Source organism: Haliaeetus albicilla, chromosome 6 (assembly GCF_947461875.1).
Source record: "Haliaeetus albicilla chromosome 6, bHalAlb1.1, whole genome shotgun sequence".
NCBI classification, from domain to species: domain Eukaryota; kingdom Metazoa; phylum Chordata; class Aves; order Accipitriformes; family Accipitridae; genus Haliaeetus; species Haliaeetus albicilla.
In genome coordinates, this window is record NC_091488.1 from 2,529,834 (window position 1) to 2,555,822 (window position 25,989).

The window sequence follows — 25,989 nt, forward strand, 5'->3', positions numbered from 1 at the left end:
CACATGTACAATTTGTTTTGAATTGCTCTGCAGCCATGTAATACATTGAACCTGTCAGCCACACTTTTTTGACTGCTTCTGTTGCCCTTTACTAATCCACATATGCAAGCCAAGGGCTGAGAGCCAAGGCTCATGAAACCACTCCACGGCACCAGGACCATACTTTTGACCCCAAATTGCCATTCCCTAGAGAAGATTTACCTGACATCCCACACTATTGTGTGCACACTCCAGCTGCGTGCATGTTTCCCCCAATTTCCACAGCTGGAGGCACAATCCAGCACAGTACAACCATCCCACACCTGCAGCTCACTAATTTTGCAGCTCTCAGAGCCTTGCACATCTACAGCAGCCTGGATCCCCTTTCTTTTCCAACACCCTTGTCATTTACATATATCTGAAGTATGCAAATTTGACACGAAAACAGATGCTTGAAAGGTATTGACAAAGCCATTCTAAAGAGGTTAAAAAAGAAGCAGCAGCAGCAGCTTTCTTGGGAAATATCAAACAGAAACAAACAGAACATTTCAGGGCAATCAGCAGATTAACCGGGAACTTTTGGATTTTTTTTTTTTTCTTTTTTAATGAAACAGCCTTTTCTGTTTCAGTCTGTAAACATCCTACACCAGGAGAGGATCTTCTGAGGCTCTTTGTCCTTGCTAAAGGGCTTTACTTAATGGGGTGTTACATGAAAAAGCATATCTGTCTTTCAGGAAAATGCGCCCTGCGGGCTCGCTGAAACAGTGGCAGCAACTAGAGGAAAAGAAAACCATGATATGAAAGATGTCCCGGCTAATACAGGTTTAAATATATATTAAGTCACTCTGCCAGGACTGAAAACTCTGACGTTATAAATGTCCCAGCAACCTGCAAGCACTAAGTAGGTGGCAGGGGACCCCACTCCCTTGCAGCAAGAAACCACATCTTCCAGCAGCGTATCTCGCAGTCAAAGGGTCGAGTCTTGCTCGCAGAAGCCGCCCGAGCCAGCTCTGAGCTCGCCTTCCAGCCGGGCTCCTCACTGCAGGGCAGCCACGGCAGCACGGGGCTCGGCGTGCGTCCCCCTGCCCGTGGGCTGACCCTCTGCAACGGTTCAACGGGGACCGGGACATCAGCTGGGAATTTAAAACCACTATAGGTACATCGCAGGGTTGCCTCCTACTTCAAGTGACAGGTGATTTGAAATATCTGAATTACGGCAGACTATTTGCTTTGTGAGCCAGGATAAGAATTTTGCACCCCGTTTTGCTGGCCTATATGTAAGAGGAGCAAACAGATTGCTTAAGATACAATATAAAGAAAGTTTAGCTGATGGCTTGTATTTTGAGACCCTTCATTGCCCAAATGTTTGAACCAAAGCTTTAAATTCAGATGGACTTAAAGAAGGCTTTTTTTCTGGTGCATATACGAGCTTACGGCCAGGAAGCACTAGGAATCAGCTAGTCCGTTATAACTGAAGTGAACTCATATTCGGATATAGGCCTCAGAGGAGACCCCCCCTGCATCTTCCATCAGGAAGGTTTTTCCTGAATCCAAACAGCGATGAATATGGCACTCATGTTCACACTCCTCTACTCATAGTACATCTAAGAACTGCTTCTTTCTGGCACTGAGTCACCCCTCCTGCCTGTCAGAAGGGATAACTACTCCTCTGTATTACCTCAATTACATAGAAAGGAAACCCCAAAATTCCTGGGTTTACTCATAACACTTGCACAAGAGAGATTTAGGAGGCAGCAGTAAAAACTTACATCTCTTTCCCATACGACCCTGGCTAAAAGCTCTCCCTCCTTTCTCATTTGATTTTGACATGGTTCAAGAGTATCTGTGTTGTATGAAACTGTAGAAACACTTCAGGAGCTATCAAAACCCCCACAATATGTACAACTGTGGAATTAATCTGAAAAGGTTTTGCTGTTTGGAAGGAGAACATTCTGTGTCAGTTTTAGCATTTTATGAGCAATGTGGAAATTCCCAGTGTTTATCTTGAGGGCCCAAGTACCTTTAAACCCAAATTACCTTTGAAGCCAGAAACCAACGGTTCCATTTTGTACCTCTCCTACTGGGAAGAGGAGTGTTCAGCTCTGTGCTGTGCTATTTCCACTGCATCAGTCCCAGCTGTCCTACTCTTGGGTTGCTTTTTGTCCTGCTCTTTAACATACAACTTGATGTAGAAAGCCTGAGCAGTGATGCAGACTTATTCTTAAAATAAATGATCCCTTAATCAAAATTGGATGACTAACAAGCATAAAATTACAGCTCTAATACCACATATAATCGTTTATCTCATTGCAAAGAGGCATACATCATTTGCATTGTGTTCCAGTAGTGTTTTATACCCACTTTACCATAATCTAAATGAGCATGCACAGCACAGACAATTGGAGATTCTAGCCCATCTCATGCATTTGCCTGAGGAGCATGATGTTGTTTGTTTGTGGGTGCTTTTAAAAATTGTGTTGCTATAAATAAACACATTAAAATGTAAAGACAATGCAGTGGGCAAGCACACTGCCTGAGCAGTTGTGAAATAAATTTTCCACAAAGAAGGGATTTTTTTAAACTTTTTTTTTCTGGACAGCAATTTTAATAAAGTGTATTTGAAACTTATATGAGTTATGGAATAAGTTCACTGAAGAGAATTTAAACCTGTGGATACATCAGCTCAGCATGTGGGTACTGCCAACCACATTTACAGCTCAGAATTGATATTATTTTCTTTTGCCCACTTCTCATTATCTGGGATTTACTTAACAGTCCAAGCCAGAGTCCCAGCTTTAAACAACCTTAAAAACTTTTAAAAATGGCAACCGCCAGAGTCTGTATTTCTTTCCTTGAAATTCTGCACAAAGGCTGTAAGAAGCTTTTACTTCTCCATCTGCAGCATCCCTCCTATACCCAAACCCACCACAGCTGTGAAGTTCAATAAGGCATAGTCCTTCAGGGAGAGCAAGTATGGCTTCACACAACAATATTCACAAAAGTTGATTCCCAGCTCCCATGTAGGACTTCACATCTTTTTCTGACCTTGCAGGTCTGCAAGAAACTGGCACTTAAAACTCTGACATTTTTATGAGAGAGAAGCTGGTCTTCTATTTAATTTTAGAGAGCTTTATGTCTTTTTCCCTCTTCATGGGGATAACTCACTTGGCACAACTGATCTTACAGCACAGAAGTACAAGGCTTTACAAGCAGAAAGATACACATGCTAAAATACATAGTAAAATGCTCTTGTATGGTCTTAAAATAATTTATCTGTAACATATGCAGCATGAAGATGAAAATATGATATGGTCTAAAGGTTTTATTGTTACTTCACTTGGACTGACCTGCATTACTCACTGCTTGATTCACCATTTGTGCAATATGCTTTTCTGATTCTGCCCACAACCTAAAGCTACCATCCAAAAAAACCAAAGAAGCAGTACAAGCTTGACACAGATTAACCTCAAAAATAAACTACAGCTACATCAAAGAACTGTCAAGTTCTACCTGAAGATTATTTGCTTGAAGAATGGGAACATGACAGAGATGCTAGGAGGATGAATTGAAGATGTCCCTGCTTATTACAGTGGGGGTGGACTAGACGACCTTTAAAGGTCCCTTCCAACCCAAACCATTCTGTGATTCTGTGATTCTATGAATGATCCTCAGCAAAATAAAACAGATAGATAGATGGATACTCTGCACAGCACATTAAAACCTTTAGAGCTCAGCACAGTATCGTCCATCTTTTGCCATCAATCTATCTTGTATGTATTTAGCACTTATGAGAATAACCATATTACATGTAGGTATATGGTATAAGTACATTTATATGTAGAAATTAAGTATTCTATTTTATTAATCTTGGTAAGCATTGCACAGATAGTTTATTATCTGTATGTACAGCTCTTATTATTGATTGACATTCAGTGTTATGCTGCTGAGGGTGGGTTAATTGCACTCTACTACTTTAAATTCAATGAAGCCGTCGTGCTTTCTTAGCAGCATAGTATTAAAGCCATTATTTTGTCTTTATTATTTTTGCATTTGTTCCATTCATCTTTTTGCAAAATCAGCTCTCTTTCCAGTACCCCCCCCTCTTGCATACCAGAGTGGTGTTCAACTTTGACCACTAGTTCTGCCTCATTTGTTTCATCTCTTCTTATAAAGCATTTCCCTTTAGCTTACATGCTTTAGTTTTTTCTCCTAAATTCATTTAAAATTCATTTCACCAGCCCTCCGTATTTATCTCAGCCTAGCTTTTTAGAGTAATCTATTTTGTGCATATCTACTTATGACATAGTTTCAAGAGGCTCTTATGTCCAGGCAAAATATGTACTTCAGTTTACTTTTCTCTAGCTATTCAGGACTATCCACACAGAATCTCGCTCATTCATCAAGTTTGATCGCCTGGTCTTTAAAAAGCAGTGATTGTTCTTTCCATATGAGACATTCCATAGACTTGTCTCTTCAACCTTCTCCCACAAATACGGAAACACCACTACCATCTTTCTTTCTGTGGGTGTTTCCCTAGCTGTTAAAGAGATGTGAAAAAAAGACATTCTAAAGGCTTTTCTTACTTTACCTTAATGATTCCTCTGGAATTTGGGAATATTATTCATCTAGATCAGGTGCCTTGTCAAACTTTAATGGTTCCATATACTTAACTGTGTGCTCTGGCATAATCATAAAGCCTTTAATATCTTCTGTGGGAAAATATATTCTCATCTTCCAGATGTGACCTTCAGCTTATTTTCAGAAATGTCTATAGTATGGAAGAGAAAACACAATGAGTTCTCTGAAATAAATTCTTTACTAACAATAGCTCTCATTCATGTTGCTTTATGGCCTTGCAAGCTAGATTTGACAGATAACTCTGTACATATAATATGCTTTTAAAACCATTTCTTTTTACCATATTAATGTCATTAATTAGCATTATTATTACTAACATTAAAGTCTAAATTTTGCTTATCATCAATTTATCATCAGTATCTCCAGCCTTCCTTGCAGCTACAAGAGCTCTCCCTTTTTCATGAGAAGCATTTTCTTCCTCCATAAGTAATTTTATCGAACTTGAGGTAAACTCTGGATTATCTGGTCCAACCAATCTAGCTTACATTTGACATTCACATACTTTTCACATATGTAAGCGTATACTTTCATAGCTCTTACCTTCTGCAACAGACCGCTGTACAGAACAGAACCATCTGTAGCCATCCATAATGACACATACAGAGAGGGGGAAATTCTAAATTTGCCTCACGCTACCAGACTTGTGCCTGTGATATTGGGTATTGTAAGACAGAGGTAACAGTTTGCAGGCCTAGCAGCACTTCCGAGCAGCGCTGCTAGTGATGCAGAGCACTGGAGTAAGAGGACACATAACATACATGCCCTGCTCAGCCCGTTCATTCATGTAGCGCAACCAACAGCTGTGAAACTCTTTACTTTAGACAGAACTTGAAGATGCTGCCAGGGCCAATGTATAGATGTATGATGTTACACACAAGAGAAAACCGCAGCGTTGCAATTCAGATTTTTCCATGCTGCCCAGGCACGAAGCACCTGTCTGGTGCTCCCCAACACAGGTTACAGCCTGTTGATAGATCCTGTGTTATTAGTTCTGTATCACTTCCCTAAACGTTCCCTGACAAATGTTTTCTGCATATGCAGAAAAAGGAAGGAGGGTGTACATATGTATCCGTGCGGTGTAGAGCGGCTGGAGAAACTAAGTACACTACCAACAATAATTAGATACTGTCCAAAATACACAAGGAGTCAGTCACTATTGTAGAAGTCTTACAACATGACACATCACGGCACAAGGCAAGCATTTGACTATTTAAATTAAAATACATACACATTTATATATTTATACATATGCTAGATAACTACCTTTGTATGGCTTTCTCCACAGTTGGATCATTATCTGAGCAGTAGCGGGTCCTTGTTTAAAACTGCTGCAATGCAAGTTTGCTCTTTCCAAGCAATGCCATTGAGCGAGTCTATGCCAGTTTGCACCAATGCCACTTGCACCCCCCATCAGTTCATGCTATCACCCTCCTTGTGTGTCTTTTACTGCTATTGTGCCTTTCATCTATAGGACACTTCCCTTTCATGTACTGTCATCCCCACCTTTTTCCTTAGAAGAATATTTCACTTCATTGCTTCTGTATTTCAAGCTTGCAGCTCTCCCCGCTTGCTTTGTCTAATTGGCTCTTAAAACCTTTTTCACAATGAAGTAATTAATGAAATTATTTTGATCAATTTCCAAAATTTTCTAGAGGAAATGCATAATGCATAAGTTTGCATTATAATTTTCTTAGGTATTTAATTTAGGTCATTTTGGAGCTTTTTTGCATTTATTGGGACAAAGGTAAAGAAGCAAGCTTGGTTCTGTAGGGTAGCTGGCTAGGGAAACTGTTTCCAAAGGGAGAGTCCTTAATGCCAATCTCTGCTACAACAACTGTTGCCATACATTATCCACCCCCTAGGTAATAGAAAATAACTAAATTGTTCCTGAAGCATAGACTAGAGTCTTCCATACCCATGGAAGTGGCCTAACCACTACATTGCAAAATGAGGGTTACTCTTACTCCTACTCCCTAGCTCATTGAGTCTTTAAATCTTCTATATAGTCTGCCATATCATCCAGGGCAGAGTTCGAAAGTACTTATCCTCCCCAGCAGCCTACGTACTGGGGAACTTTCCACATCAGACTGAGCTTGTACCAGCAGACAAAAGGACTGAAATGAGATGTCCTCTTGAAAAGGAGCTGAAGAGGAGGTGAGAGGAATCACCACCTACTTCTCCTCTGATTCCCTTTTAAAAGAAAAGATTGATTCTTGTTCTATCTGTTTTTCTGCGAAGAAGAGGATTAAGTGCCTACTTTCATGGCTATAAATCATGCGTGGAGAGAAAGGCACAGTTAAGCACCTAAGCCTCTGAGAGGGTGGGGATTTAAAACACGAGTAAGTCCTCAGGGCTTTGCTATTGCTACCTCAGATGGCTCACTGCTTAGGGTTGTGCGCACCATTATGCATCACACAATCTTTCTTTTACGTTGTATAGGAAACCTTTGACTCCAACTCAAGGCTACAGATTCTGCCGTGAGTCTCCAAATATTAAGTAGTATCAAAGTCCTTCTTTGACCAAAGCTTAAATGTCTATAACTTACAAATAACACTTATTTACTTCTTTCATACATACAACACTGTAAATGAAAAAATGAAAATGACCAAATGAAAAAATAATGAGAGAAAATGGTGCCTAACAGAAAGAGAAACTGTCAGCTGGGGTTATCTCCTCATATACTGAAAAAGTCAGTCATACTGAGGGCTGGACACTGGTCTTGAAACATCTGCGATGAAACCGCCTAACTCTGAACTTTGACAACCTGTGCTAATAAAGTTATTGAGTGATCATGTCCATTTTCTGTTAACTTTTGTTTGCGTGTTTCATTTGCTAAAAAGGTAATTTTAGCTCCTAAAACAGTCATTCTAAAAGTGAAACTCAGAACTGTGACCCGGAAAGATCATATAAATGGGATTTTTCTCTGTCATCTCTTTAAGCTTTTGATTATTCTTGACATTGTATAATGTTAAGTTATAAATAGAAAGCATTTTGAAAATGTCATAATATCCTGAGTCTAATAAGAGAATACCAGAGCTGGAAAATATGCTTAAGAAATCAAGTTTACATGGCAAACTCAAGATGAAAAATTAAACTGGGCTTCACTGCAATGGAACTTAACTCTTTTGCAAAAAATGTGAATTGTGAGCTCAAGCTGGAAGCTACAATTGAAATATAAACATTCCTTATTGAAAGCAAGGTGCCGCATTAATAACAACAACCACAAAAGCGGAAGACTTGTGGCATTACTGTATAGAGCAGTGATGCTTTTTCACCCTTCCAAGTGGATCTAATTCAGATGATGTCCCCCAGCTAACCCAAACGTTCAAAGCCCTTGTTCTTGTTCCTCCAGCACAGCATGAATTTGTTTTGGAATATTCTAGCTGAATTGATTTCTTTTCCTCTCTCCTTTCTACTCCATATATATTCTTCCCATCTCTTTTTAGGTTTCCCATGTCTAAGCTCCGCACAGGTAAAAGGACCGGTACTGCTGAATACATGACAAGCCTCCCAGATTGTCATAAATTAAATCAGAATGTTTGCTAAAAATCGAAACAAATTCTTTCTTTTCTGTACTTGGACCTAAAGCAAAGAACAATTTCTGCTTTAATTTGTACAGATATCTTTGCTAACTATATCAATACCTACAAATTCGCCCCAGACTATGTGGAACAGAATTTGGCCTCTAGAACATGCCTGAGGGTATTTCATGGGCTCAGCATCGCTCTGCTTCACATGCCCAGGGGTCCCTGGAGGCAGCCACCGCTGACTCCATCGGAGTCTGGGGATGGCCCAGGAGAGTCACAAACCCAGGGGAATCGCAGTTCCAAGGCTCCCTTTGCAGTTAATGGGAAAATAAGCATTCCTCAGAAATGGGTTCAGAGCACCCGATTACACTCCTCCTCTTAATATTCTTTCAAAAGAACTCCACTGGCAATAATTTTGTTAAGTTTTAATATTTCTTGTCTCGCTAGAATTGTTTTTGACTAGTAATGAAGTTATAATAATAATAATAAAACCACGGCAATAAGATGATATGTGCTGATGTAACTCTGGTGAAAATTTCAATGAGTGATCTGTGAGATCAATAAAAATTAGACTCTTAACATAGTAAATAAATGGTTTGGAAGTATTTCAGAAATGAATATGTGAAGCAGAAAAATTTACATATAGATAAGGCAATTTCTGCGGAGCTTTGCCCAAACTGACATTTCTTCCCATTATACCATCCCATTCAAACAGTCCCTGGTCTAGACAAACAAGGTAACCAGTAAAAAAACAATGAAAAATAACTCTTCTCACTCTAGAAACTTGGCTTCTTGATTTACAATGAAGTGAAGCTAAGACTTTGAGTAATTAAAGGTGATTTGTCAGAAAAGAAAATAGTAGCAAACAGTAACTGTGATCAATACAATCTGACAGTCAAAGCTGCAGAAGGATAAAATCTGTCACACTGTCACTGCCCCATCGTAGAATTAACATCCTCAGTAATAAGAAAGACAATGGGGGTCTTAAAAACTCTACAGCTAAGAACGCAGATTTTTGTTCACCTGATCCAAGCAAAAATATTTGGCTATAATTGCACGACTGGAGACAGAACACCCTTTGAAGTTTAAGAGTTGTCTGTCTACTTAAAAGCTGTCTTCTAAGATAGTTACTTTTTCTTCCAAATGTCGCTGATCTGTCTCAGGCGCACACAAATTCTCCTCATTTCTGTTTAGTCACTTGATTAAAAACAGAAAATTGCCCCTCCCTTCAATCAAGAAAGATACAATCAATATTATTGTAATCCAACTCTTATATGCAGCGATGAACCTTTTATTTGTCTTGATGAATAAAAATTTGAACTGAGCCTGAGCTCAGCATTTTCTGAGTTTCTGAAAAGGATGTGGGACTTTCCTTTTCACTTTTAAGCTGTGAATTATGGACCATCTAATTGCCTGGCAGCAAATGAAGGTCTTAAATTATAAACAGTGAATTCAACTGAAGGTCTTAAATTATAAACAGTGAATTATCTTCTTGCTTTTGTTATTAAAAAGAAAAAAAAAAAGAAGAATATAGACAACTTTTGGAGATAATAAAAAATTAACATAATCAGTAAGAAGTCTTTATAAATTGACATTTCTATTTTCTTTTTCTTCCTTTGTCAGCTTTTAAATGAACATTTCCTGGACTTGATTGCATTAATTCAGTTTTACAAAAATGGTCATGTTGGACTTGCCTCCATACATAAGTACCAAAGTTTTACATTAGCACTAACTGCAGTCATCAGAAGTTATGGGAAAGTTTTGTGTACCTACCTATGGAAGACATGAATTCCCACAACCCCAAAATCCTTAAATGCATACAAATGTTGCTTTGTTAGTTTTTTAGAAAAAAATAAAAAGAAGTCCTGTCATGATCCATATTACTTCTGAATGCCTTAACTGCACCCAAAGTGCAGTCCTCTTTTGGAGAGTTTTAGCATCTGTAACAAGTAATATTTATAACAAGTGAAAAGTAGGTCTTGAGAAAATCAAGCTGACATTTAGAGAGCTACATTTGGTGCAACTCAAATTTACTGCAGCTGCAGTATAAATAATCCGAGCACTGCCAAAGATGAGCTACTTATGTCTGTATACACACAGAACAATTTAAACTTCTGCACATTTAATTTCAAATAAAGGATAGTTTTATGGCTGATCAGCGCAGTACACACGATCTCCAGCGTGACAAAGCCATGAAATCTGAAGGAACTTGCATCACAAAGAGCCCAAGAACACACCAATTTCTTCAAAACTACTCCACAGCCCTCTCCACTGAATCCAGCTGTAATGTGGGAATTTGGTGTAATTCCTACTTAATTACGTTGAATGCCGTTTGCAGATAAAATTTATACAAAGGTAGAGATCCAGGGCTCTCTACAGCACTTTACATTTTTGATAGCGCTCGATAGAGGGGGCTGGGAGAATACAGGCCAAGAGGTGACTGGAATTTTTGGACCAAGGATTGCTGCAGATACATCCCCGCGCTAGCTTTTCACCAGATACTGCACAGCGAGCTCTCCGTGCTGATGGTGATAGGAAAGCACGGGGTGCAGGGGCCCGGAGACGCTCAGCTCCTCCGCAGGTTTGGAAGGGTCGCGGCCAGCACTGCGACCACCCCAGGGAAGGCGCGGGAGCCACGTCACTCACGGGGACTCGGAGGCTTCATCCCGTTGCTTTGGCTCAATGAGACATGGGAAGGAGGGAAATGAGACGTTTAGGACTCGGTTGGGCCAAGCCGGTACTGGAAGATTTTCACAGTTAAGGCATACTGGATTTAAGGAGGGATCTCGTCTGAAGCTTTCCTTTTGAACTCAGTTTATTACTACCTCAAAGTCGATTTTTACAAGAAGTTTATGGAGCACGGACTTTAAGGAAACATTTATGCTATTACAAGTTAAGGTATGAGGGAAGTAATGGTGTGCTGGTTCTTTCAAAAAATGGCATTGGGTACATTGGTGCTTGCCTTATCCACGTTTCAGTGGTGTCTCACAAACACCCACAAGTATGGGCTATAGTAGACTGGAAAAGCAATAGGCTATAGAATAATGGTAGAAATGAAAACAGAGAACTCTGCTGACAACCCTTTATTCAGATGTGGTCTCTCATCATAAAAATCACAGTTCCTATTTCCAAGCTTAAAAATTATATAATTCAGATGGAATTTTCAGGTGTCTTTGTCCCTCTTCCTTTTTTTGGTTTGCACATCAATTCTTAAACTCTTAGAGCTGCCTTATCATTTTAATGGCATATGAATAACATCCAGATTGCTGTAATGTATTTGGTTTCATTGTTGGTTATTCTTAATATTTAAAGAAATGCTGGGCATGCTTGAAATTGTTCCAGAATTTAAAAAAAAATAAAAAAATTAGATGTGTGTTAATGTTAAAGAGCATTTTTCTTAAAAACTGTAATTTGTAATTAATTAACTCCCTTTGAAATCTTTGAATTATCTCACGAAGGAATAGAAAGTCTATGTCAGATTTAGGAGACTAGCCATGCACTCAAAGAACAAATTAATCCAGATTCAGGGTGATCTCTACAGAAACAGAGTCAGACTTTAAAGTGCTCATTGCAGCCATTTCATGAACATTTTTACTTTCCAAGATAAATGACTCAATTGCCCAGCAACATCATAGGTCTTGCAGGGATGTCATCATCTAAAACCAAGACGCTCCAAACCTTGTAAATTTACAGTTGAAGCTACAATTAAGAGTAACGTCTGATAGATTTAGGGAAAAATATGAAGCTACATTACACAAATGCCCTTAACCTTGCCCTTCAGAGATGATATTTAATAACTATATTTAAATATCCTATCCTATTACGATCAACTGGATTTTTTAAAAAAGTGTTCCTTCTTTTTGGCATCCTACAGAGAAGAGATAAAGTTGCTAAAGTACCATACCTATGCATTCCTTCTGCTCGCTCAGAACAACAGCTGCACATACCTGTGGGCATAATTTTGCAGGTAGGACATTAACCAATATATCTGTCAGTCAGGAAGACATATAAATGACTTAAGTTGCACCTGTAATCGAGTGTGCCTACAAAGTGGGGGCCAGAAAAAACACAGGCTGCAATTAAAAAATCTATCCCTTCTGGCAAGTCTGACAGGAGTCTGATCTCTTGTGCTATATGACAATCCTGTCACTAGTGCAGCTATTCTGAATTTGAAGGGGCTATTCTTGACTGACACCATCGGGGAGGGCAGAATCAGGCCCAGAGATGCTCAGATCATCAGATGGATTCCACAAGTGTGATGACTTGCCCGGTCTCATTCCGGACAGCATCTGTCGCACCCACTGCCAATGGCAGTATCTTTGGAAAATGAGCTTCACTCTTCATGCCCGGTTTCTCAAGAGCAACAAAGCAGCCGACATCAAGGTGCAGCTGACCCCCATGGCCTGTCCCCTCGTTTTATGATTTCTCACAATAGAACCAAGGCACGGACCAGCATGACGGGGCAATTTAATGCAGGTGCCCTGTTCTGAGCATTGTCTGAACTGGAAAGAGGAGGGTAACGTGGTCAACACAAACTTACTGGTGCAAATGTAAAGTCTGCCCCCGTCTGAACTCACACAGGGAAGGCTCTGTGATTCCCTGCTGGAAATGAGCTGAGGATGGTTACATGCCTGTATAGTGCAAGGAGCAGAACATCATCTCTTCCACCTGGAAGTGAAGAGGAAGAGCAACCCAGGGGCTGTGGCTTCAGGGCTGATCCTGTACTGGGTTGGTCCGTCAGATTTGCTCCTCTTCTGAGAGGGCTGCAGATCCCAACGTTAATCTTCTTCAGAAAAACACAGACGAAAATATGTACAGCGGAGAGATATCTGTGTACTTTGCTTTTTGTTTGTTTGTTTAGGAGACAGTTATTCCCTCATTCTGTTTCTATACATTTGAGAAAATATGCAGTGGTTTGAACTGTCTACAGCTCTATAACATCTTGAAACAACGCATTCAGCTGCTACAACTTGAGCCAAAGGGAGAGAAAAAAAGACTGATACTATATGACGCTCATTCTATTTAAGATAGACTGCCAGATATACATATGACTGAAGCAAAGGCTCCTGAGTTGCTCTGCCTTGCTGGTCTTCGAAAATGTCAAACTGGTTGATTTCTGCTGTGGTACGCTAAGTAACATAATTAAAGGAGCCCTCTTCTGTCAAACTGTAAGTGTGCTAGTATCCTCTCTGTTATTCAGGTGTGAGAGATGTGCATCTCTGAGGTGGAGGAAATACTATAAGCCATATTTTAAAGGTAGGATAATCTTTAATGTTGGGGGTAGAGAATGACTTGCTCAAGGTAGAAAATTATGTCTGCATGGAAGTCACAGCTGTTAATCGACTTCCCTCTGCACATTGGCTACATGTAGATAGGGCAGAAGAGGAAGGGAACTTCTATGCTCCTGACACCAGCAATGCACATATGACATCTAAAAAAGCACATCTTCTAATCCCGCACGGTTGGTGAGGAGCTGGGCACGCATCAGCTCAGCTTCTACGTGCTTATCAGTCATTCCTAACCAACTTTCTTATCATAACTACTTCTTCATGTCACTTCTGGTTGCTGCAACAATATGGCCCACAGGCAAACAACTTCAATTTTTTAGCTCATAATTTCATGCATTTCTAATTTATTGTCTCACTTTAAATCTCCATTAAAATGAGAATAGGAGGGGGAAAAAACCCAAGCCCTTTGCATGCTTATTCACCAAGCAGTTTTCTTAGGTTCTTAGAGGTCTAATTATGATATGAAAACATGATTTCCAGCTTTGCAGATGATACTAAATTGGAAGAGAATAAAAACAAATGAGGAATAATTAGGTAGTGCAGCCAGATATAAAAGAATTTAGATCATTTTATATTTCAGGAGTAATAGATGGCAAATGCAGGGCTGTGCAAATAAATTGAGAATAATTAGCCTCACAGCGTGGCATAAAAAGTGGGACCCTGTTTAGAAAGATGAGAGGCTATAACACACTGAGTGAAATAAATCCTGAACTTAAGAGTGCAAAATTCACACCTAAGGTTCCCTTACCTATCTGACTTGCTAGTGACCTCGGTGGTACTCTGCTAGAAATAAGATCACACTCAGTGTCAGCAAGAAAATCACCAGCTGGCCTCTGGGAAAGGAAAGGCTACGTGGCATAGTCTAAGAAGGACAATGTCTTCCACAGTTATTATGCAGGACTGTATTGCCCAAATACTGGACCACAGGCTGGATTCAGTCTGCAGGACGTCTCTGCCCAAGCCGGTGTCTTTCTCCAGGGACAAAAAGAAAAAGAGCAGGGAGGATACCCCAAGGAAACATCAGCTTTTGTTTGCTTTGTTCGAGGGCTCCTGCAGAAAAGGCTGCAGCAGAGACAGACCGCTTGGCTAGAAAGAGCTCTAGGCTGATCAGGAACAGCTATTTTTTATATCCTTGCATTATGTTATGTTCCTTAATGTATTCAGGCCTGAAGTTAGAAGAAGGTTTCCAACAGTTGAGCCGGGGAGGTTCCAGGAGAGTTGTCAGTGGGAACAATGGTGGGAAGACACCTTGCTGGTTTTAAAATGTTGCTTCATGAACCATGACCGATTGATTATATGCTGAGATAGGAGATAGCAAGGATAGCAAGGGACATCACCCTAAGAGATCACCATGGTTTCCTATGCTGCTGTGAACTGCTTTCCGCTCTATATACTGCTGCCTGCTTCTCTGCTCTTGACTGAACCACAACCTGTCAAAAATGCACTCCCTCTTCTGCATATATCAGCGCATTAACTCTCAGCTATGTGATATAGGAGGTCTTCTATATCGACCCAGGAAAAATTACGCTTTTTTCACAGCAAATCTGGGCAAGAGCCTCTTTTTTCTTGAAGAGATGAAGTTTTGTTCAGGAAATTGATTTTGCATTTTATTGAGAGTTGTCTGTTCACATGGAAGGTAGGAGGAAGAAGGGAAATGGACAAATGCATCAGGGAATTAAGGTCACTGCTGGTGAATCAGTACTGCAAGGGATTACTGACTACAGAATATTTTCACTGACAACAAAATTAAATAGACCTCTCTGAAATAACAAGGTCTAAAATCCATCATTAGCCCACAGAATTTGAAAAGTATTAGGCTGATCTGTTTGCCTATCTAGAGATGCCTTTATGGGGGTGAAGATTTACCTGCATAGGTCTACTTATGGTAAACTTTTAGCTTGATCAACTATAGCAAAATAGTGACAAAAGCTGCCTTGTTATGGCATTTATACATTTCTTTCTAGCCATGCTTTCCATGGAATAGGTCTGAATTATTAGCCATCTTTCAAAGTATGCAAATGAAAGGAGTTTCAAATCTTCCAAATGCAATGAATCGCATTTCAGCATTGAACGCCTGCGTAATTTATGGCAGAGTGCACAAAATTTCTATGCATTGCTATACCTAACGTGGGTAGCTCATTTCACATTTGAAATTCAATTTTGCTAGCTGACTAATTGATTCGTTTTCATAAACACTCTAAAATTTGTAATAAGAACAATGCTTTGCTGTAAGATACTGTTTTGGGGCTGTACCAAAATTAACTATGAATATTTACTTTCAACAAAAGCCAGTGGGACCAACAGCAACTAATGAAAACATAGTGATTTATCATTTCTTTTCACAATCCCTATTGTTCCATGAGATTCAGCAAAATTTTAAATCTTTTAAATCATCCTCTTAAGATACTGGTACTTCTACTCAATCTCAGTTTTCTCTTCTCTGCCTCCTTCCCACCCTCCCTCCGCTGGCATCCCTCCAGTTCTGTCTCGGGATGCGAGGCACTGAACAAGCTTCAGACATGAAGCTTTGGTAGCCACCGTGCCCGTGATCCTTCACCAGAAGAGTTGAACTAGGATGTTTTCAGGGAAGGTGGGACATAGTTTGTTTCCAGAAAGATAAGTCATTCCAAAAACCTCCAACATCTATTCTGAAGTCAAGTCACACTGGTTTCCAGAGCAAAGACATGGTTAAAACCCACAAGCTGAGACTCTGGCAGTGTCCTCGGGAAGTGCTGCCAAGGACTGCAGCTCAGTTCCCACAAGTCCCAGTGGGTCGAGTCGTGCAGCTGTTTTAGCAATTGCATCCCCTGATCTCAGACAAAAGTGTCCTTCCTGGGAGCAAACATCCCTCCGAAGACCAAGCCATCTCACACAGAGAATATAGGAAAGTATGTACCACATGAAAATGAAGCTGGACATATTCCAAGCTGTGTTACAGAGGTACAGCCGTGCAGATGACAACAAACCTCACAGAAGAAGTGGCAGAGCCTTTGCACCCATCCTTCCCCATCCTTTCTTCATGCCCACGTACAGACTGTGGTGAAAAAAAGTACCAGACCTGTCATGGGAAAGGAAACAATATTAAGGGACAAATACGACTGAGAGTTAGGGCGCTCTGAACAGGGGACTGACAGGTAGGTAGTAAAGCATCTCTTTCTGACCAAAATTGATGGATCCAGGACAAAATAATTTTTAGATGGCTCATACCCTGACAGCAGTGTGCAAAACATTTATTTCCAGAAGCTGGAGCCCAGTTCATGAATACAAGGAAGCACATGCCTTCGGCACGTGTTTACATTTCGGAATAGCAATGGGAAGCATGGGCTTAGCATGGGGGTGATTTGTTAACCCAAGGCAATTCTTGCATGGTCAGGCTTGGAGATCAGCACCTGGACTGCCCTCCAAAAGGGGTCTGTGGTCTGCCGTAGCCAGGAGAGCCAACCACAGAAAACCTCCCATCAAATTCATCAGCTCTGCGTAAAAAGAGTCCTGACTTTGTCTCCTGGCTATTTGGAAACCTGTCACTAGAAATCACAGCTACTGGAAGTCACTCCATGCGGGCTAGGAAGCAAACGCCCCATGAACTTGCACTGCAACCAGCGTGTCGCTCCCAGCAGGGCTGTGTCCCTGTGCCCAGTGCTACCATTAAACATTTACACTGCTCGGCAGTGGGGACCCGCAGCCTTGGACCGGCAGCAAGTGCCGGGCATCACACTGCCTCTCCAGCAAAACCTGGCTGTGCCCTCCTCTGCACCTTGGCCGTGTTCTTCCCCTTCTTCTTCTGCAGAAGAAATGCAAAGTTTGAGCTTTTTTTGTCTCCACAAGGTTTTCTCGGCCCAAGAACAAATCCTGATATTTAATCTAGGTTTAAATTTTGTTAGTGATAGATACGTAAGTCCTTAAATATTTTTTTTGTTTGAGAAAAACATCTATATATAAATAAAAATAAAAACTATTAACAGGTTAAAACCAGCCCAACTTGCTCTGCAGACTTTTCAGTCCTGCAGGACTCGGCAAAAATAGAGTGAAGTACTTCCATCTTCAAAAAGCATTTAGCCAAGCGCTTCATCAAAGGTTAAAGTGCAGAAACATGAAATAAGTGAAAAGCTGGCTCACTAGCCTGCAAATTGGCCAAAGAAAGGAAGTGAATTTCAAGAGGGAAAGAATTTATAAGGGGTTGTGATAGAGATCAGCAGTAGATCTTCAGCCTCTCAATATTATATTAACGATGGGACCAAAAGTAAGTTTCTGTTGTCTGCTCCTGATAGTAAATTCTGGCTAACAATAAGCAAAGAATGACACAGTCTGAAACAGAAAAATGTAAAATATTTATGCAGTACAGTACTGATAAATAACAACACACGTGAAAGAGTGCAAAAAGTCAAGAAAGAGATCACTATCTAACAGAAAATTGTTGCAGAATTACAAGGAAAATACTTCTGTTCCAGAAAAGATTGTCTATAGCCAATTCAACTCAAAGTGCAGCTCCAGTAAATAAGACAAGCTGAATTACTGCAGAATTAGGCTCAGCTTTCAGGAAGGCATTTCTTAGGCATATATATAAAAGGCATCAGTAAAATATATCCTAGATTAAAGTGAATTCAGTACTTTGGTAAAGAGTGAAAGTATATGTATAGGTATGCGTAGGTACACATTTACACAGTACAAATTGTAGCTACTGGGCAGTGCCCTACTGGACAGCCCTGCAGTGTCTGTGGTTTGTCTCAAACCACATTCCCAAGTGGATTCCACTCTTATTAATTTCATAATCTCATAGGGCGCTCTGCTTTATCAGTATGAGGTCCACCGTAGGTCTAGGAAAGATGGACAAGTCACAGCCACCACCTGCCCTGTAGCACCAGAGACGCATCAGGAAAGGTTGCACCAGTAGAGATGGAACCAAACACCACCATTACTAGCTAGAGTTTAAAAACAGGGTTTTCACATTTCTTCAAAGATTCTTCATTTCTTCCTTCGAGCCCTGTAGTTTGCTACACAGTCCACAGATACGTGAAAACAGACAAACTCACACCTTCCTCTAACCAAAAAGGCCATGGCTGGCCTTCCATTTGCTGCCTCTCTGCTGATGCCCTAGCAAAGTCTAAAATGAAGAACAATATTTTAAAGTACTTTCTCACTTCTTTAGGAAAGAAAAGCAAAAAAAACAAAACCACAAAAGAAACCTGGTAATTTATGTTTTTACGTTGTGTTTGCTACTCCCTATGGTGCTGTCTCTCTAACCAGGCACTCTTCTTACAATTTTACCATGCAAATTTCCTGAGGAGTAAAATAGTCAATGTATGTATAAATGTAATAAATTTCCTATATCCTTTCCCAGGAAGCTGGTTCTTTCCTTGTCAGATCCCAACACTATTTACAGGAATCTCTGCAGCTCTTTTTGTCTTCCTGAATTTCAAAAATTAGAGAAAAATATAACCTGTTTGAGAACAGTCTCTTTCAAGTGTGTAACTTTTCCACACTCTGATCTTGAACAACTTTGGCTAGGAATGCAGACAAACACTGAGCCAGGAAGGTAAGAACTGACAGGTGAGTTTTCACATTGGCATTGAACTAGTGGGTTTAGAGAAATTATGCGCTGCTAAAACTTCACTGTGGCCACTGAGGACATGACCAAAGGATTTGGAGAACCTCACAGAGAAGATGCCTGATGAATACTAGGCTAAGGATAATATTAACAGGGGAGAAAATCTATGCTACTTCACCAGAAGAAAAATGTCATTCTGTGCTCCTGAATGGCAAAATATGCAAATGGCACCACTGAGTCAACAAGTACTGGAATGGCTAAATCTTTGCACAGAATCTGATGAATTTCTTCATTGTCGAAGGAATCTAAGCAACAAGTCATGAAATCTCTTTCTGGGAACAGGTTTTCATGGTGCAGGTTACAAAGGCAGTGTTGCCTTTTCAAGAGACTGCCTCATTCCTTGTTCTTTGCAGTCAAGTCATAGCTATTTTAGTCCATAAAATATGATTTCTGTCAGAACAATGGCAGATTTTTTGAAATCTATGATGCAAGGCCTATATTAAATGTCTAGGCATGAAAACAAGAGAGCAAGACAGAAGATGTAATTTGTTAAAGACACTAACTGTTTAACAAAATATACAATGGAATAATAACCATAAAGAATGTCTCCACAATAAATGTTCAAAATGAAAGGCTTTTGACTGCTCTTGCTTCTGAAAATTGTGTTTATCTGAGTAAACCTAACTCTCTTTGAAGACCAGACTATCCTTTAGCAAGCATTATTTTCCTGTCAATCAACACTTTGCACAGCCATGCAATTGCAGCATGGCCAGAGTTCTCTCAATACTTCATTACCAACGGCTTCCAGTTGTGCCAGTGCCACTCTGTTTTGTTTAAAACCATGCACTCTAGGAATTATCAGTTTTCATAAGTGAAGATATTAATGAGAAAAAAATCAGGGAGGGAAAGAATGTCTCCCCAGACAGCTTCACGAAGGCACCACCAAAGGGATATAATACAAAGACAAAGCAAAAGCTGAAGATAAGTATTCTTGTTTCAGTTTGCACATTCATTTTCCAGGCATCAGTCTAAGAACATTCATGCTAAAAGCAGCGGGAAATAGCCTGGAGAGATTAAGTGACTTCATCTTAATAGATGGTGTTTTATAAGGATGAACTACAGTAAAATCTTTAATACCTCTATGCCTTATAATGAGGGTTTTCAATTTGCCTAGGTAGTGACAAAACCCAAAACAACTAAACCTTGAATTCCACCGAACTGTGGATTCTGGTGGAAATGTGCAAGATGTCTTCAAGAGAAGTAGTAAAATGGGGGATTCATAATTGTACCGGGAGTATGGAGGTGTGGAAGGCACAGACTCTGATACAGTGATTTGAACGGCAGCACTAGGCTCCCAATGTGTAAAACAATAATAGTTTTGGAAAGCAATAATGAAACCAAAAGCTATTACAGGTCTTTTGGTTCACAGCTTACCAAACAGGACTGTTCTTTCAAGGGCAATCCTATCTCAAAGCTAGGTTTACATCTTTTCAATGAAGAGCTTATAATTTTTCCTTTATTAGATTCATGGTCATCTGTGTTCATTCCATTTGACTGATATCTGACTTTCTAGTATTTCAAGTAAACTCCAAAAGCAGAGAAGAGAGATAGTGGGTTTGATGTCAGCTTTATTTTGGCCAGAACTAGATTCCTACTTTCCACTGAAAGACTTGAATCCTTTATTAGAAGTAAGACTTACATAAAAATGAAGATGTAAATTTCAAGTGTATACATAAAATTGAAAAGTAGGAAACTGAAGACAAACATGAGGCAATGCATCACTAAGAGCCCCAGTTTCTTTCTGACATATCATAACATCTCCCATAATGTCACAGCTGACTGCCCCCCTACTGCAATACATAAGCTTAAAAAAATGGTTTCAATGGGACAGGCCTTTAATTACGAAGAATGGAAGACACATTCATCTACTGCACTAAATAGATCCCCTTTTCTTCCATTTTCAGACCCTCCAAATACTGTAATTTTTAACTATGTCTCCAAAAATCAGTGGTTTTTGTCAAGCTGCACATTACCTTCTCTGGTTCTCATCGCATCTCTCCTTCCATTGTTAATTTCTTTTTCACCAAGGAGAGAGAAAATACTTAATTCAAATGGAAATTTGGTATCATCACTTATAAATTGCTTTCCATAATCAGTTACAGAGAAATAACTGAAAGTTGAGTAAAAACTGTCTTTCACACAGCTATGTAAACTATGAAAACATAAATAAAAGAAGCGGTAGATTAAACATAATGAGCAGAAGAAAAAAAATATCATCAAAGTAACTTTCAATACACTCAAGGCACTGAGCTAACCACAAAGTCCGGGGGTACTAACCCAGAAGACTACAGCTATAGGCAGAATTTCTCCCTCCTTCCACATGCTGATGTTGAATCTACTCCACGTAGCTTGACAGATAAAATTAACCTACAAAACTAAGCAAATAGTCAGTGTGTGCTGGTCTGAACACAGACTTTCTGTTCTACTGGAAAACACTGGATTTGTTTCCATTATGAATAGGGACAAAAGGAAAAGCTGAATTTTATTTTGTGAGGAAATTTAATAAAACAAAAATTATTGGATAAATTAAATGTTCCACTTCAAAAAAAATGAATATTTTTGTTCATATTTTGACTTAATATTATGTTCAGTTAGACTACAGATTGTGAAAATGAGAAGTATTTTTAAATCAGAAACTGCAACATTTCATTACGGATAAGAGCGAAAAAGACATTTTCATCATTTTTCCCTAATTAGATTTTATTGAAAGTGATGCTTTACACAACGTTTTACTATTTATAAATAGAATTGCTTTTTCCAGTGAGAAACATTTATTTTGGAAAACTCTCCAGTTCTTACTTTCACAACTGAGAAAATAATGTGACTGTGTTATCAGTCCATAGGACAACTTTTAAAGGGTTGAGAATTTCATCAGAACCAAATCAAACCAAAATCCACATAGGCAAAAAACAACTTGTTGGAGCTGACAGATCGTTAAAAGTGTAGATGCTAGAGACAAGCCAGAAATTAAGTGCAAGCTGTGTTTCCTGTACACTGTATACACTGAAAACCCACTAAGCAGATAAGATAGTACGACAGAACGAAGAGGATTAAATGTCAAGGGTAGCAGATAGAGAAAGAGGAAGGCAACGAATGCACTTAAGAAGTCAAAGCAATGAAGGAACACTCACACAAATATGCTATAAGGTGAACAAAAAAGATGCTTTTAGTCAGAGGCTATTACAGCAGTACACTATGGGAAGGAAAAAGTCAGAGTATGCACCAAGACTTTAAGTGTGACCATTACAAAACAGGCAAAACAGGAAGAACACACAGTCAAGGTATTTTATATCTTGCAGACAGGTCTTTATTCAGAAATCAGTTTGGGGAACTAAAAGTCTGCAGAGTCCCTGGTTATGCTAAGTTTTGTATCAACCAGCAAAAACAGGGGAAAATATACCCCTTTCAGCAAGGGATTAAACCAAGCAATGGCTCAAAAGATAAAACCATCCACTTAGCCTTTATTCATACATGCACAATTAGTCCAAACACTAAGAATAAGTCCAAAAAAGAGTGATGAAGCTGATAAATCTCAAAATTAGAATACTTACTATGCACTGTATTATGTGCACTTACCCACCCAATTGCAAAATTGCAACCCAGCGAGATGAAGGAAGTGGTCGTACTGCAGACTGTCGTAAAACGCTGCTTGGAGCGGTCAGAGCTGTAGTTTAATATCATGATACAGGAGATCCCAGGTGAGGAAGCTAAGGAGAACGGACTGGAGGTTTCTGCAGGGGCCGAGGGGCGAAGGGGTCAGCTCCAAAGGATTTGCTACGAGCAAGTTTTTCTTTGCCTGCTCTGGGACAAGCCCTGACAACCTTGTTGCTTTAGAGAACACATAAAACACGCTTGATGCCTACTGGTCAGTAGGATGCCTCCTTTAGGAGGCAAAGAAATGTTAAGCGAGGAGATGAAGTTTTCCCAAGCCACGTTCCAGCACGAGACAACATAACTGCAGGCACTCAGCCCCTGAGACCTGGAGTGCTCAGGGAAAGAAACACTCTTACCTCAGGTTTTAATTTTTATTTGATTTATATCAGAAAGAATATTTAATAGCTCCCCTATTCACCTACGAGCTCTGTAATGCCCACACACACAGAGTATGCAGATTACGAGACAGACTAATGCCTCTCTGCACTGAAATTACTGTAATAGCAAAGCCATTTTGCAAATGACAGTGTAAGTATCAGCTCCAATAATTCCGGAAAATTAATGCCCCAAATGAAACGCAGCCTCAGAGCCGAGGGAATACATTTTATACTTTAGCCTTTTTATTCTTACTTTGTATATGCTGTTACTATATATAGAGATATATCGTCAGATGTGCAAGACTGTTGCAGTATGAGGGGTATGATTTCTTTGGGTTTCCCCCCCCCCTGTTTTTCAGCACGAGGATAATGCAATCATTTGGCAGCCTTTAAAAGCGAAAAGGCTTTGGATCTCAAGCTTCGGATCTCAGAATCAGCTAACACGAATGCTGAGAGCTACTGAACAGAGAAAGGTGACCAGCTTGCAGGGCGAGGTGGAGATCAGAGGCACGCAGCAAGCACAGACCCAGTCTCTCCCAAACTGGAGAAGGGGATGGGAAAGCCACACGCACCTCCAGGCAGCCATTCATTCATCTTATGTGCCTTTAAATTGCTCTGCAGAGCTGCCACTCTCTCTCCGCAGTGATAGATGGAGGCCAAATCATTAGCATGGACTAAAGCACTTGACTTTTTGAAGGCTCAGACTACTTTAGAGAGATCCTACCCAAAAGACTATCTGACTCTGCAGGAGAGGACAAGGGAGAAAAGCTTCACAGGACATTATCAGAAGAAGAATAAGGGTGGAAGGACAAGGTGACTGGAACAGTAATGCAAGTTTTCTGGTTGTTTGCTTTTCAATTTGCTGACATATTTCTGATTTTGAGACATACAGAGCTGCCTCATCCTATTTATGCTATTAGTAAGTTAATATTATTTACTACTAATAACAAACTATTATTTTTACACTGAGAGGCATATGAAAACTTTGTTTATCAGACTACAATCAATGAACAGAAAGGGCAAATTCTTTTCTCTGCCAGACCCTTGGAGATTCCCCAATCCATAGGGAGCTAGACACAGGCTTTAGCCATTAAGAGAAAAGCATCCATAATACATTAAACAAACTACAAGAATCCTCTGAAGGGGTTGGATCTAAAGTAAAATCAAGTAGGAGAAGAGCAGGGAGCCTATATACGTCAAAGATGTTCTGAGCTGCAGCACATTTTGATCTTATACAATGCAGATAAAGAACATTCACGCTTTGTTCATATACCACTTAGTGTACCTAGCTCTTCCAGGCAATGACATCAATTTTAGTTTATTATCGGCCTTTTGAGCAATTTGATCTTTTCTCTGCTTCAAGGCTGTGGTAGCTGCTTTTGATACTTTATGTTTGAGTCATCATAGGGTTTTAATTGTCATACTAACTGTGGCGACTCATGTCTTGTGTTGTCTTTTTACTGAATTCTGGCTCCAAGTCAATCTCACAAATGGATAAAATGAGGTCTCTTATTTTACCTGGTTGCAGGACACCAAAAAATACTTAGCAGAAATTTCAGTTCCTAACATGCAAAGACCCTCATGACCATCTGAAGATCCTATTTAGGGTTTGTTAATAATTAGTTGAAAGTTAGAGCTAGGAAACAGATTTTGTTACAGAATCTCTAAGTCTGCCAATTCCTTCTGATTGAACTGCTTGATAAGAAACATGGAACATTATAGTCAAAAGGAATTATAAGGACAAAATTAAAAGCAAATGAGGAAAAGACAGAGGATGGTCACAAGCTCTTTTTGCTGCTAAAACTACTGGAAAGCAAAACTACATCCTACCACTTAGACAGTAATTTCCCATTTATTCTTACCTCCTTCCCTTTCTTACAATTTTCTTTGCATCCAACTACATTATTCCTTTAGTTAGGTCAAAAGTGAATCTTCTCTCTCCCCCCTTTGGTTTGCTCTGGTTCACTGGTTCGGAGACATCTCAGAGCAAGTGAATTAGACTCCAAGCAGGGTTTCTCACTGGTCGGTACTACCGGGGCCTTGTACTTTCAACATTTTCTTGATAACCCAGGCGTCGTAACAGAGGTCATGCTTTGTTAGATGACAATAGGATGTGCAGGACTGCAAACAGTGGGAGACATTAAAATGCAAGATGTTCTTGACAAACTGGAGAAACGGCCTGGAAAAATGCAATTCAATAAGTGTAAATTCTAGCTCTAGTTTAGTGTACACAAATACAACATGGAAACAACAAACCATGGCAGCGGCCATGCTGGAAAAGATCTGGGGGATGCAAACAGAAAATGACTCAGCAATGGTCTACTGCTGTGGAAATTAGTGCTCCTTATACTGGGATATACCAACAGGAATGTAATCTTTAAGAGGTACGAAATAATCCTCTTTCCCACTTTTTTCACCAGCCATGGAGTCTCAGCAGGTCTGATATGTCAGGTGTTGGGTATCACCTTTCAAGAAAGATGTAGACTAGCAAAAGAAAACCCAGAGGAGAATGCTAAGTAAAGTCAAAGAAATTTGATCTCTGAAGAAAAATTCAAAGGATTGAATTGTTTAATCTGGAGAAGAATGCTTGTGAGGCACAAAAGAAAATACGTTCTCTATGAATCAGATGAAATACTAAGAGTTTAGATTGCAGCAAAGGGCTTTGAGAAGTTTTTGTTGTTGGTTAAGCCAGTAGAATAAATTTTTCTGGAGGGTGATGAAAACTCCATCAGCACAGTTTTAAGCACTGTTTGATTGAAACCATCAGAAACATCATAGGTAGAGGGACCTTGGCTTGGAGCAGAGAACCCCCAGTCCAGATGGCAGACACAGCTCAACTGAACAGCCTGCAGTCTGCCTGTTACGTCCCACATTTTTGCTCAGCAGATGACAAAAAGATATACTTTGAAAATTCTACCAGA

The 25,989-nt window shown here is 39.8% G+C and overlaps 1 long non-coding RNA gene across 1 annotated transcript in view; it reads right to left on the bottom strand.

Annotated features, from left to right (window-relative positions):
* Window positions 1-4,515: 4,515 nt before the first annotated feature.
* LOC138685569 (uncharacterized) overlaps window positions 4,516-25,989 on the bottom strand; it is a 134,664-nt gene continuing 113,190 nt past the window's right edge. Inside the window, exon 4 of the long non-coding RNA XR_011324863.1 lies at window positions 4,516-4,747. This is a non-coding gene — a long non-coding RNA (uncharacterized lncRNA). The remainder of the gene's footprint in view (window positions 4,748-25,989) is intronic.